This window comes from Antechinus flavipes, chromosome 3, assembly GCF_016432865.1.
Source record: "Antechinus flavipes isolate AdamAnt ecotype Samford, QLD, Australia chromosome 3, AdamAnt_v2, whole genome shotgun sequence".
NCBI lineage: Eukaryota > Metazoa > Chordata > Mammalia > Dasyuromorphia > Dasyuridae > Antechinus > Antechinus flavipes.
The window spans coordinates 20,550,501-20,562,705 of NC_067400.1; positions in this window are offsets into that span (position 1 = coordinate 20,550,501).

Consider the following 12,205-nt stretch of genomic DNA (forward strand, 5'->3'; position numbering starts at 1 on the left):
CAGTCAAGAGGTGATGAGAATCTGAATTAACATAGGACAATTTGACACGAATAAAGAGTGAGACTAATGGAAAGGTTGCTCTAGACATAGAAATTTCAGGTTTGATAATTTATTTAATATGAAATGTAAGTGAAAGTGAAGAGCTGAGAATGATTTCTAGGCTTAGGAAGTAAATGACTGCAAGAGTGGTAGTACTCTAGAAAGAAATAAAGAATTTAGGAGGAGCACTGAATTCAGGAGAAAGATAATGAGTTCCTTTTTGGACATTTTACTTTTGAGGTGCCTAAGGCAATCTGTAGAAGTACTCCCAAGGCAGACTAAAAGTAAAGAGTGGAGGAAGAGCTGATCAAAACTTCATCCTTCTTTGATAGCTGTTTATTGAATGTCATTTTTTAAAATAGCTCTTCAAATATCAGTTGTTTTTAATCAATTAATTGACATATAATTTGATATTTATATCTTGTTAAACACAAATTTAGCACCTGTATATATTTTGAAGGTTAATACATTCATATGAAAGCAATTACAATTTTAGTATTATACAGTTCTCAGTTAATGACTTGGCATTAAGATTAATCTGTTGCATACATTTGAAATGAAATTTTTGAGTACATTGTCATTACTTATTTACTTTTGAGCTTATATATTTTATAGAAATCTTAATAACACATGGCCATTGCTTCTGGACATATTCATGTATAAAACCCACAAAAACATGAATATAATTTTCTGACTGACTAGAGGAACAAGCAAATTGAGACTTAAAATTGACCTTTCCAATTGGAAATTGGATTGGAAAAGCCTCAGTTTAGAATCCTCCAAACCCAAAACACTAAAAATCATAAATATATTATTTTGAAACATTTAAAGGTATACTGCAGCAAGTGGTGAGAGCAGATTAATGTTAAAAACTAGTTTTAGGAATTGAGCTGCATACTTTTGCATTGTTGTTGATTCAAAATAAAATATATGTTAGGATTCAAAGACTCCTCATCATCTTCCAACTATACCTTCTCTAATCTCAAGGTACCTTTTGTGATGATGGAAACGTTTTCCAAGAATGAAGAGGGTAGAGATAGTCCTGATGGAAAGAGACTGTTCATGGAAGATTTTTGCTCCCTCCTAAATGGATAAAGTGACCAGAACTTAGTCCAAAGTAGCCTCTTACTGAAAAAAAAATCCCCCTCTCCATAAATACCCAAAGACAGCTGTAGTGGAAAAGTCTATGGCCTATTTTAGGAACAAATGAATAAATATGAATTTGTGTATTGGCATATATGTATGTGTATAGTGTCTGCAAATCCTAAAGTGTTTTATAAATGATAAGATAATGATGATAAAGTTGAAGAAGACAAAGAAGAAAATGGATTAGCTTTAGTAAGAAAACTGTAAAACTAGATAGACCCATCAAAGGAATGGGTTGACGAACCAATTTAATCATTCTCAATAAAGTCTTGAACTGTGACACAATCAGACTTCTAGGCAATGACATTCTCTAAATTTGCTTGGATCCATCTACCAAAATTTACTTCTGTATTTCCTACCTGTTGGAGCTAGCATCCTACGTCAGCCCTCATGCCTTTAACGAGTCAGTTAAGTCCAAATAGTCCAAAAGGAATCTATTGTCCATTACTTCATGTGCCAGGAATCCAATAATTCCTGCAAGCTTTGAAGTCCTGCAATAGTCTCATTAACAATTTTTCATCTCAAGGAATCTAATGATTCCTGTTAGTTTTCAAGTCCTGCAACAGTCTCATCTTGTGTTAAGGAATCTAATGATTCCTGCAGATTTTGTTCTTAGCTCTTCTCCTTTGTTTTGAGGTTTTTCTCTTTTTCTGTCTCTCTCCAAGTGCTCGTTGCCACCCATCTGATTCCTTCTCCATCTGTAGAGATACACGCAAACCCTCTCTCCCAAGCAGTTAACCTATCTAGTCCCTTCGATTTCCACTTTATCTCCACATCACCTGGCAATTACATTGGAGCTGCTCACATTGGACGCTGTCCTTCTGTTGGTTTAAAAAAAAACCTGTGTTCTCCCCAATTATAATCCCTTTCTTGCACCTGATGGCTTTTTTCCTAAATGATTACATCAGAGTCCTGACCTTTTAAAGACTCTCTGGATATAACCTCAGCTGCCATCACGCCCCACCTGTCTTTTGTATGATATCTTGGGGCTGGGCCCTGCCTCTCATTTCCCCAGGTCAATCTACATTCTGAGGTCCAGTGAAAGCCTTAGTTGCATTTTAGACATAGGAGTTTAGGTCTTCTCTCACCCTATGTTCTCACTCTATCTCCATATCTCTATTGGCCTCTCAGATGTCCATTTTTTCCACACTAAAAACATCTATGAGTCTCTCTAGAAGTCCCTTGCCAAGAGGGACCCTGTCTTCCCATGTTCATCATAGTCTGGGTATAATATGCATTTGTGCCCACTGTGGCACAGCGTCTTATGATCTCTAAAGGAGCATCTTTGTTTAGTCCCCATATAATTCTTCTGCAAACCTCATTAGCATTTTCCTTACCCAGTCTTCTGATCATTATTTCTGTAGCTGCATTTTCTCCAATAGTTCTTGTGACAGCTGTTTGCAAACATGCCAAAAAATCTGCAAAGGGTTCATTGGGACCTTGCTCTATTTTTGTGAAGGCTTCCCCTCGATCTTTTCCTGGGAGGGAACCCCAAGCTTTTATTGCAGCAGTAGCAATTTGTTCATAGGCTCTCATGGAGTAATTAATTTGTGCTGAATTCTCTGCATACTGACCTTCACTTGCTAATTGGTCAAAGGTGATTTGTACATTAACTCCTATTTGCCTATTTTGTTGGGCTTGTATTCTGCGTAATTCATTATACTTCGAAAGCCACAACAAGTTTTGTCCAGATTCTGAACATGTCCTTGCTATGGATTTCCAATCACTGGGGGTTAAAATTTCATAAGTCAAACTCTCTAGTAACATCTTAACATAAAACAATGTAGCCCCATAAAGAGTGCAGCCTTTTTTCAAATCCTTGATTTTTTCCAAATCAAAAGAAGTGTATCTTCTTCTTTGTTGACCTGAAGAATCAAGCTCTTCAATCACAGGGTATGCATTTATTAAATCAGATATATCCTCTCCTTTTTTAGTCTTAATCAGTGCCTTTTGTAATCTTGTTATAGGCTGCTTCATAGGTGGTGCTGACTGTGTCACTGGCTCTCCCCCTCCTCCTTCTCCTTCCATCCATGAAGGGTTAATTGAAGGAAGTAGATCAGGGGATGGGGAATGCTCCTCCTGTGAAGTATCATACTCAGAATTGTACTTAACTCCATTCTTATCTGATTCTTCATCCTTTTCACCTAGTTTATTTGTATCCTCCCCCTCCTGCTCCTTCTTCTTTTTTCTTATTCTAACACTTATATAATTTCTAAAAGCCAGGTGCATTAAATTATATGTATAAAGTGTTTCTTTGGAAATTGAATCAGGTCCATAATCATTGTAGTATTGACATAGTTGCTCTCCTACTAATTTTCACTTATCTGGATTCAACTCTTTTTCCTTAGAGAACCAAGGAGATGTGTACTATACTGTTTCTAAAAGTTCAATGATCTGCTCCCAAGTTACAATCAAACCTTGATTTTTTTATCAGTCTGACCAAGCTTTCAACATATTTTCCTTTTGGGAGAGAAATCTCTTTTCTAAACATTTGTTCCATTTTAGCTGAAGTACTATTTTAGCCCTTTAACAAAGTTTCCTTGTCTATTTTTGTACTCACCCTAATTTCTGGGCACAGATGAAGGTTCTTGGCCCCACATTGGGTGCCAAAATGTAATATTCTTTTCTAAAATGTAATATTCTCTTGTTGGGGTTTTCTTGGGGTCTCTGAAGGCAGCCTTCCTTTCAGTTCAGTAATCACCACAAGTACAGCCAGGTGTTAAAGTCCAAATCCTTTATTGTCTCCTTCAAAGACTTGTCTCCTTTCCTGGGGCCCAGTTAGCTTTCTTATAGGCCAGATCCTTTATTATCTCCTTCCTGGGGCTGGGGAGCTTTCTGGAGAGCCTTTCCTTCTGGCCTTGGTCTTAGTGGGGGAAGTACAGGAGTTCAGGACAGCCTCCAAGAAGATCAAAGATCGAATTGAATTTCTCCCCTTGGTTCTGAGAGCTTAAGCTCCTGCTGTCAGTCCTTTGCTTTCTTTCTAAATCTCCCTGGCTGAGGCTTCTAGCTTATATGCCCCACACTGAGTACAAACCAATCATTTATCACTAGGAAATCATTATTTGTTGTAGGATTAAATCAATGCTAAACTAGATTTAACCATTGTTTCCTCAATTCCACTTAGTACCTTGTTTCAAATTCTAGTCCATAACGTCTCCTTGTAAGATTAAATCAATCATACTGCACCATGCTAAATTATATAATTATTCTCTCTCTCAATTCCACTGACTTAGTACCTTGTAAGAATCCTTTGTTTCAAGTTCAGAGTTCTGACCCATAACACAAAACCCTTTCCTTTCATTGAAGAGGTGGGTAACTACAGATATGGAACACTGCATAATGTGAAAATTAACTGTTTCACTTGGTTTTAGTTGTTTTTACTACATTCCCCCTTCCTCCCAGCCTAGCTCCTTTCTTCTTTGTTTGCCATTTCTTTATCTTTAATTGGGTTCTTTAGGAAAAGACTGAGGTAGAATATATTTGAAAATCTAAATTCAAATGTTTTCACTTTTTGAAAGAACACGTTTTCTGCGAAGAGCCTTTTATAAAATGTAAATGTATTGCTGAGAAAGAATATAGGAATGTCAGAAACTTTAGATTTGAAGGGATTTCAAGAGCTAACTAGTCTAAAACAGATTTAAAGGGATTTCCTACATAATTTAGGTGACATTGGTATATGGAGCCCTTGACTGAAGAACTCAAAATATGGAGAACCCACTTTATACTAAGCCAAAGTATTCTACTTCTCTTTACAGATTCTCAGACTCAACATTAAACCTAAATGTGTCTTTTTATACCCTCTAACTATTGTTACTGGTTTTGTTCTTTGGGAACTTTTTTCTCCTTGAAAACCCTTTAAATTATTGAAAATGCTTAACAAGTCTCTCCTAATTCTCTTCTTGAGGCAAATCATTCCCAGTTCATTCATCTGATTTTCATATACCATTGATTTGCAACCTACAACAGCACAACTTCACTCTTTTGGGATATGTACTATTGAGAGGATTTTCAAGGTGACTCTTCAATTTTCTGCCAATCTTATTTCTTCCATTACAGTAGAAACTCCATGACACAGACCATTTCTAAATTTTCATTTTAATGCTCCCATGAATCCTAGTGATGTTTAATATAGTTTTTGTTAGTGTTGTTTATTTGTTTGTTTTTTTGTTTTGTTTTGTTTTGGTGAGACATTTGGGATTAAGTGAAGCTGGGTTTGAATTTAGGTCCTAATGACTCCAGATCCTGCACCTAATTTGTGGCTGTTTGACTTCAATTACTTTGTATTGATCAAGCATCTCTAAATGGAGGGGAAGAGAAAGAGAGAGAGAGAGAGAGAGAGAGAGAGAGAGAGAGAGAGAGAGACAGAGACAGAGAGAAGAGACAGAGAGGGAAGAGAGAGAAACAAAGACAGAGACAGAGAGACAAAAAGAGAAGAGAGAGAAGAGACAAAGAGAGATAGAGAGGGAAGAGAGACAGAGAGAGAGAGAGACAGAGAGAGAGACAGAGAGAGAGAGAGAGACAGAGACAGAGACAGAGAGAGACAGAGAGAGAGACAAAGACAGAGACAGAGAGAGACAAAAAGAGAAGAGAGAGAAGAGACAAAGAGAGACAGAGAGGGAAGAGAGACAGAGAGAGAGAGAGAGAGAGAGAGAGAGAGAGAGACAGAGACAGAGAGAGAGAGAGAGAGAGAGAGAGAGAGAGAGAGAGAGAGAGAGAGAGAGAAACAAGTACAGTTTAGGCCACCTGAAAAGTTTGATGTCATATGCTATTCTGCATTAGCATTACCAAGACCTCCATTTATCCCCATCAATTTGAAATATCCATCACTCATTCACATAACTGAAATAAATGCATCAATAATACCATGGTTCTCTTTCAGACATGCAGGGGGTTCCTAAACATCATCACGTAATTCATATGTAAAATTATATGCTTTTTAAACCATCACCATAGCAAAACAAAAACAAACAATAATAAAAAAAATTTAAACCTGGAAATTTAAAGTTGTCATACAACACATATAGGATGTGAAATGTGTTTTTCTGACATGAAACCTATTGTATATATTAAACCTACTAAATCATATACCAAATTAATAATAATCACACACACACACACACACACACACACACACATATATATATACACCCACACATATCCACATCTATCTATATCTATATGTGTATGCATACTTACACACACATAAAGATGTAAGGCAGCGTTGGAGAGCTCATAGTTATTTTTAACTTCCTCTTATGACAGAATGCCATAAACTCTATTATAGTAAGTTATAACTTCTCTTCAATTTTGTCAACAATTGCTGATAGCCATGTCAGTCTGAAGAATCTCCACTCTTATCTTGGCTTGTCTGAAACTATCTTGAAGTTCATCATTTTCAATTTCATAATGTATGATAGCCCAAAGGAATAGCACTTTCTATCCTCAAGTATTTTGATTGTGCTGATTTTTTTTAAAAAGTACTTTATCTACACAGTAGGGTGAATATTCTATAATCCACATGTATATGAAAAGACTTTATATGGAGCATTAAAAATGATCCTGGCTAATAGAATCAATCAATATTAAATGAAATATCATGTGTAAAATGTACATTTAACTTTAAAACTGCCAGTTTTTTAGAGATAAAAATTGAGGTAATATTCTATTTTGACAGTACTGGGCATTTATCTGCCTTAATTTGGGTGCTCAAAAGAGATTCTTTTGAGATCTTCTCCAGGTCTATAATCCTGGCAACCACTGTTCTCAAAATTTTTTCCACTCTTTCTATTATGTGAGATAATGAGATATAATAAGATTTTTATACTTAGACATCTGTTCTTTTAAGAAAATTAGGAAATAACTATGGATTAATTGAATTGCAACCCCCTCCTACATCATGCCCGTATTTCTATACTTTTCTCTTACAATCGCATACATACACAAACACATACCTCTTTATTGTTTATAAGGCTCTTAAATATGGTGTTACACTCTATAGGGACCCCAATCATTGTATTTTCTTGACAATTCCCTTCTTTATGATATCTAGTCCAACCTCAATCTGAGTTCAGGAATCTCATTTATCATGGCATGTGATTAGTCACAGTATCATAGAGTTTCTACACTTTCCATAGCTTTCTTCAGTTGCAGAATAATAAGACTTTAGTTTATGGTATTGATAATGTAACTACTGATTATACTAGAATACTGCGAAACTTCTGGAAGCCATTCCCATTTTGGGTCACATATGTGGCCATCTAGTTATGTTTATGGGTTCAAACTAAATAGCACTTCCATGTTTTTTTTTGTTGTTGTTCTTGTTGTTGTTTTTTGTTTTTTAGAATCACAGGATTTAGAACAATAAGGGACCTAACATAATAATATTAAAAATATTATTTTTCAGGAAATTGAAGCCCCTGGTGATTACAATATGTCCCGGGTGATGAAGATGTTACACCACAAAAAGGAAATTCAAATTTATTTCTTCTGATTCTAGAGTCATGGATTTTTTCATTTTGCCATGTAATGTTGCTGTTGTCCATCCTTTGCTTTTGAAGTAGACCAATGACATGATGGTAATGTCTAGACTTAGGGATGGATTGGATTTAAGTGAACAGAGCCACAAAAAGTCACCAGCCTCACTATCTCGTTCAGTCATTCTCAGTCTTTCTAAGTGACAGGTAGACACCAAAATAAATAAGCAGTTCTGAAAAGAAATGGGGAAGCCCTCTTATCAGAGAGAGAGTTTTCCTTCAATACCCCATACACCCAATGGTATTGATAAACACACTGAAGCTTCAAAATATATTTGTAGCATTTGCAGATTGTGTGAATTTTATAAGGATTTGTCATTCTTAAAATATTTTGATATTTATATTATATTCTCTCTGCTAATACCCCAAAGGATTTAAGTCTCTCCATGTTTTCCCCTTTATTTATGTATCATGGAAGAATAATAAATGCTTCTTATTGTTGTCTCTTTACCGTCAAATCTTTCATTCTGATTTGCTCACATCGGAGGTAGAAGAAGAGCCTTCATGGGGAATATCTCTCTTCTCTTTTTTCCTATGAGCCTTTCAGATAAATTTGAAAGTTTCAAAGTGTTATTTCCTCCAAATAAGTCCTCCAATGTTTTAGGCAGTTTTTTTTTTTTCACTTGAAATTAAAAGAAGATTCCTGTGGAAAAATAGATGAAAAAGAAATCCAAAGATGGAAGTCATGCATGGCATGTTGATTTTTGGATGCAATTTTTAATGATCAGAAAAAAAATATCATTTCAGAGATATTTATAATTTATAAATCAAATGTGCCAGTCATGTGAAAGGGAAAACAATATAATAGAATACAATAATATAATATAATATATTTTAAAACAATACAAAATTTTAACATAATGTAATGCAATTTAATTCAATTTGTATTAAATACCTACTATGTGTTATTTGCTATGCTAAGATCTGGGGATGCAAATAATAAGAAAAGAAAGATACTTCCTGCTTTTAAGGAGGTTATAATATCATGATTCAATGGGGGAAGACAACACATAAAAAGAAACTGAAGTCAGGATTGGGATAGAGGATCCTTGGTGAAGGAGCATGATGATGATGGTGGTGGTAGAGTCAAGCCCAGCAAATGAAGACACGACTGGGATTCTAACTCTGTTATAAAGGGAGGTCTAGCCAGGAAGTTTTGGCCAAAGCATTCTCTATAATCATAAACTTCCTGGTGATGGGGGTTAATTATTCTGGAGGACAGAAAGGTCATGATGATGATGATGGAGTTGAAACCAAGTGGAGCAGCTGGAGCCAAATAAAGAATAGTCAAGAAACAGCCTGTGTTTTCCACTCTTATCCATCCAATATCATAAAATCTAGAGGTGGGTGCTGGGACAAAGTAAATACTACATAAATGTTAACTATTATTACTTCTGCTGCTGTTTCTCTTCCTCTTCCTCTTGTTCCTCTTTCTATTGTTACTGCTGTTACTATATCATTACTATAATAAAGATTGCTAATAGATTTAAATTCAGCAGGTAAAAGTTATGTAGAATGTCAAAATCATAATAGCTTGGCTTTTGTTTCTCCCTTAAAGCTCTTCTGAGACCAGTTCGAAATTTCTTGCTCAATGAAAATGCTAGATTTTAGACTGATGCAAGACATCAGGACAGGGTTTTCTGAAGGGGATTTAAGTTATAAATAATAGAATATGGACAGTTGTAACTCAGAAGGAAGGGAAATAAAAATAAAGTTTCCATGGAGCAAAAGTTTGAGCTGAACTTAATTAGCATAGAAAATTTAATGTATTTTTATTTAGTTTAATTAGTCTATTAGCTGATGTTATGTGGAAAGAATAAAACTTGGCCAGTCTCCAAAATATATCAAAGGTTCCATAATGGGCAAAGGGACTTCTTGGTCTCCCAGAGTGTTAATGTACAATGACCTTATATTGGCTTCTTTTTTCCCCCTTTTTTCTTCTTACACACACACACACACACACACACACACACACACACACACACAGCATGCATTGTAGTTATTACTATTCCTAGGTAAATTTTACTTTGATCTTTAACAATGCTTTGTGCGTGCGTGTGTGTGTGTGTGTGTGTGTGTGTGTGTATATTTGATATGTCAAAGCAAAAAGTTCACTTTTAAATTTCTGGATGGTGATGGCTGCTAGTAGCAGGAGAGTTTGATTGAATATGTAAATCCCTTGCAAATAGTGGAAGTTATAAGAGAATCATTAATCACTGAAAAGGACTGACTCTGTTACTTTATAGGTACAGGGAGCTCTCAGGTGAGGAAATTCCCTTTACAGAGACTTGTTTGCAGCACTTAACTAAGAATTTTCTAGGGCAAAGCTTCTTTTTGTGAGTTGGAATCACATGTGAAGTAGAGGAATTGAATATGGGAGATCACATGATTATGATTTTTCATCAGCAAATGTTTCATTCGTATATCTATTTTATATTTCTCTATATACCCAACCTACAGAGTTGTGTAAAAATTTCTCCATCTAAAAGGGGTCATGAAAGGAAGAAGTTTAAGAAGCCGTTTTAGGAGCTTCTTAAAGAGACTAAATCAATTGCCTAGAGTCACACAGATAGAATATGTAGGAGGTAGGAACCTAATTCCTTATAATATAATAATAACATAATGAGTAGGAGCTGATCTCTCAAAGAAACAATAATTTTATTGAAGATCGACAATTATAAAGAACATTTTATTCTCCTTATTATGAACTATATATATATATAGAATATATATAGAATATATATATTCATATATAGAATAATGTTCATTTATCAGTTTCCTACATTCTGAACTAAAATTGTGTTTTTATGAGACACAACTTTATAGAACCTTTCCTATAGGTCCTAGTCAAACCTAAAAAAGTCATATATATTTTAATATTTTCTAATTTTTATGCTTTTTATTAACATACAAAAATAACATTTAAACACTGGGAAAAAATGAATAACTTTTGAAGCAGAGCTCAAAGTTTTCTGGTTACATATAAGTGAAAATTTAGAGCCGTTGGCATAAAAAAATAATCCACATTCATAAAACCCTCACACTACATATCATAAGTTAAGCAAATCATAGGTACTAGTTGATGAAATCCACATTTCTTCCATAAATAAGTCCAACCACAGAGAAGCTTTAGATTTCCTCAAACAGAAAAATTAAGTAATATAAATTTAAAAGTGTTCATTCATTCAAGATAAAGTTGAGAAATATTCAAGAAACTACAAATGTATTTTTATTAGATACTGTGTATAAAAAAAGAAGAAAAAAAACTAGAAAAGATGATTCCTGCTATAAAGGAGTGTCTTAGATTACCTCCTAAATAAATCAGGCATGGCTGAAGAAAATGTGATATTATATAATGCAATATTTTGCACCCTAATAAAGGAAAGAAGAGAGATTTTCAGAGAAAACTAGATGAAATGGATTGACACAGTACAGTGAGTATGAAAACAGTTGATATAAGGAGAGCAATGTGATAAACAAAGTTTTTAAAGACTTAAGGATTCAATGCAGTGGAATGACAAAGAAAATCTCTAAAGAAAATCTGAAGCATGCTATCCATCTTCTGATATCATTGACCAGGATATGACTTTTGTATTACTGACCTCTACTTATGTGTTATGAGTTTCTTTTTTTTTCTCTGATTTTTTTTTTTAATGAAGAAAATGAATGATTTTTAGAAATTGTGATTTTAAAGAAAGAGGGCCACGGTAATATTTTTTAATGCAAAGAAGGAACTTTAAAAGGAATCCTAAATAAATAGTATAGTTTTTAAATGCATATAGATTTTATTATAAGCTTGATAAAAATTGCATGAATTGGAGATTTATGATTCTATATGGAAACTTCCTTATTCTTTTTTGTTTTATATATATGCATATACATATATAGGCAAATGTTCTCTTTTTTGGTTTTTATATTCTGAATACATTTTTTAAAATCTGTATCTCTACACTGATTTTCTATATATAATCTGGAGTTTCATTACTGTTGGTATAGAATTACTAAAAATAATAAAATTAAATGTATAACAGTAAGAATAATACATAATAAAACATTTACTACTTGGCTTTAAACTCACAGTCTCTCCCAAAAGTCTTCAGGCAATATAAATATCTTTTTGTGTCTGGGAGATCTAGGAAATGAACAATTTTTTGTACTTAGCCTCTGTGGTCATTTTGCCCAGAAGGCAAATGAGTATAGATTATAAAATATAATACTAAGTTGATGCTTGATTCAAATTTCCAGCAGAGCTAATCATAAGATGAAGACTGGAGAATACTGCATGAATACTTCTGAAAGCAAAAATTCTCCCAGTATAGGGTGCAGGCTCAGCATTTGCTATGAATGGGAACTTCTGAAGGTCAGTGAATTTCTCTTCTCCTTTCCTTGGGTCCTGTTGTTTCCTACCAATTCTCAGATTGACAAAATGACTGCTTGTGGAACTGGAGATGTATAAATAATGACAGATTCAATAGAAGGAGAAATTG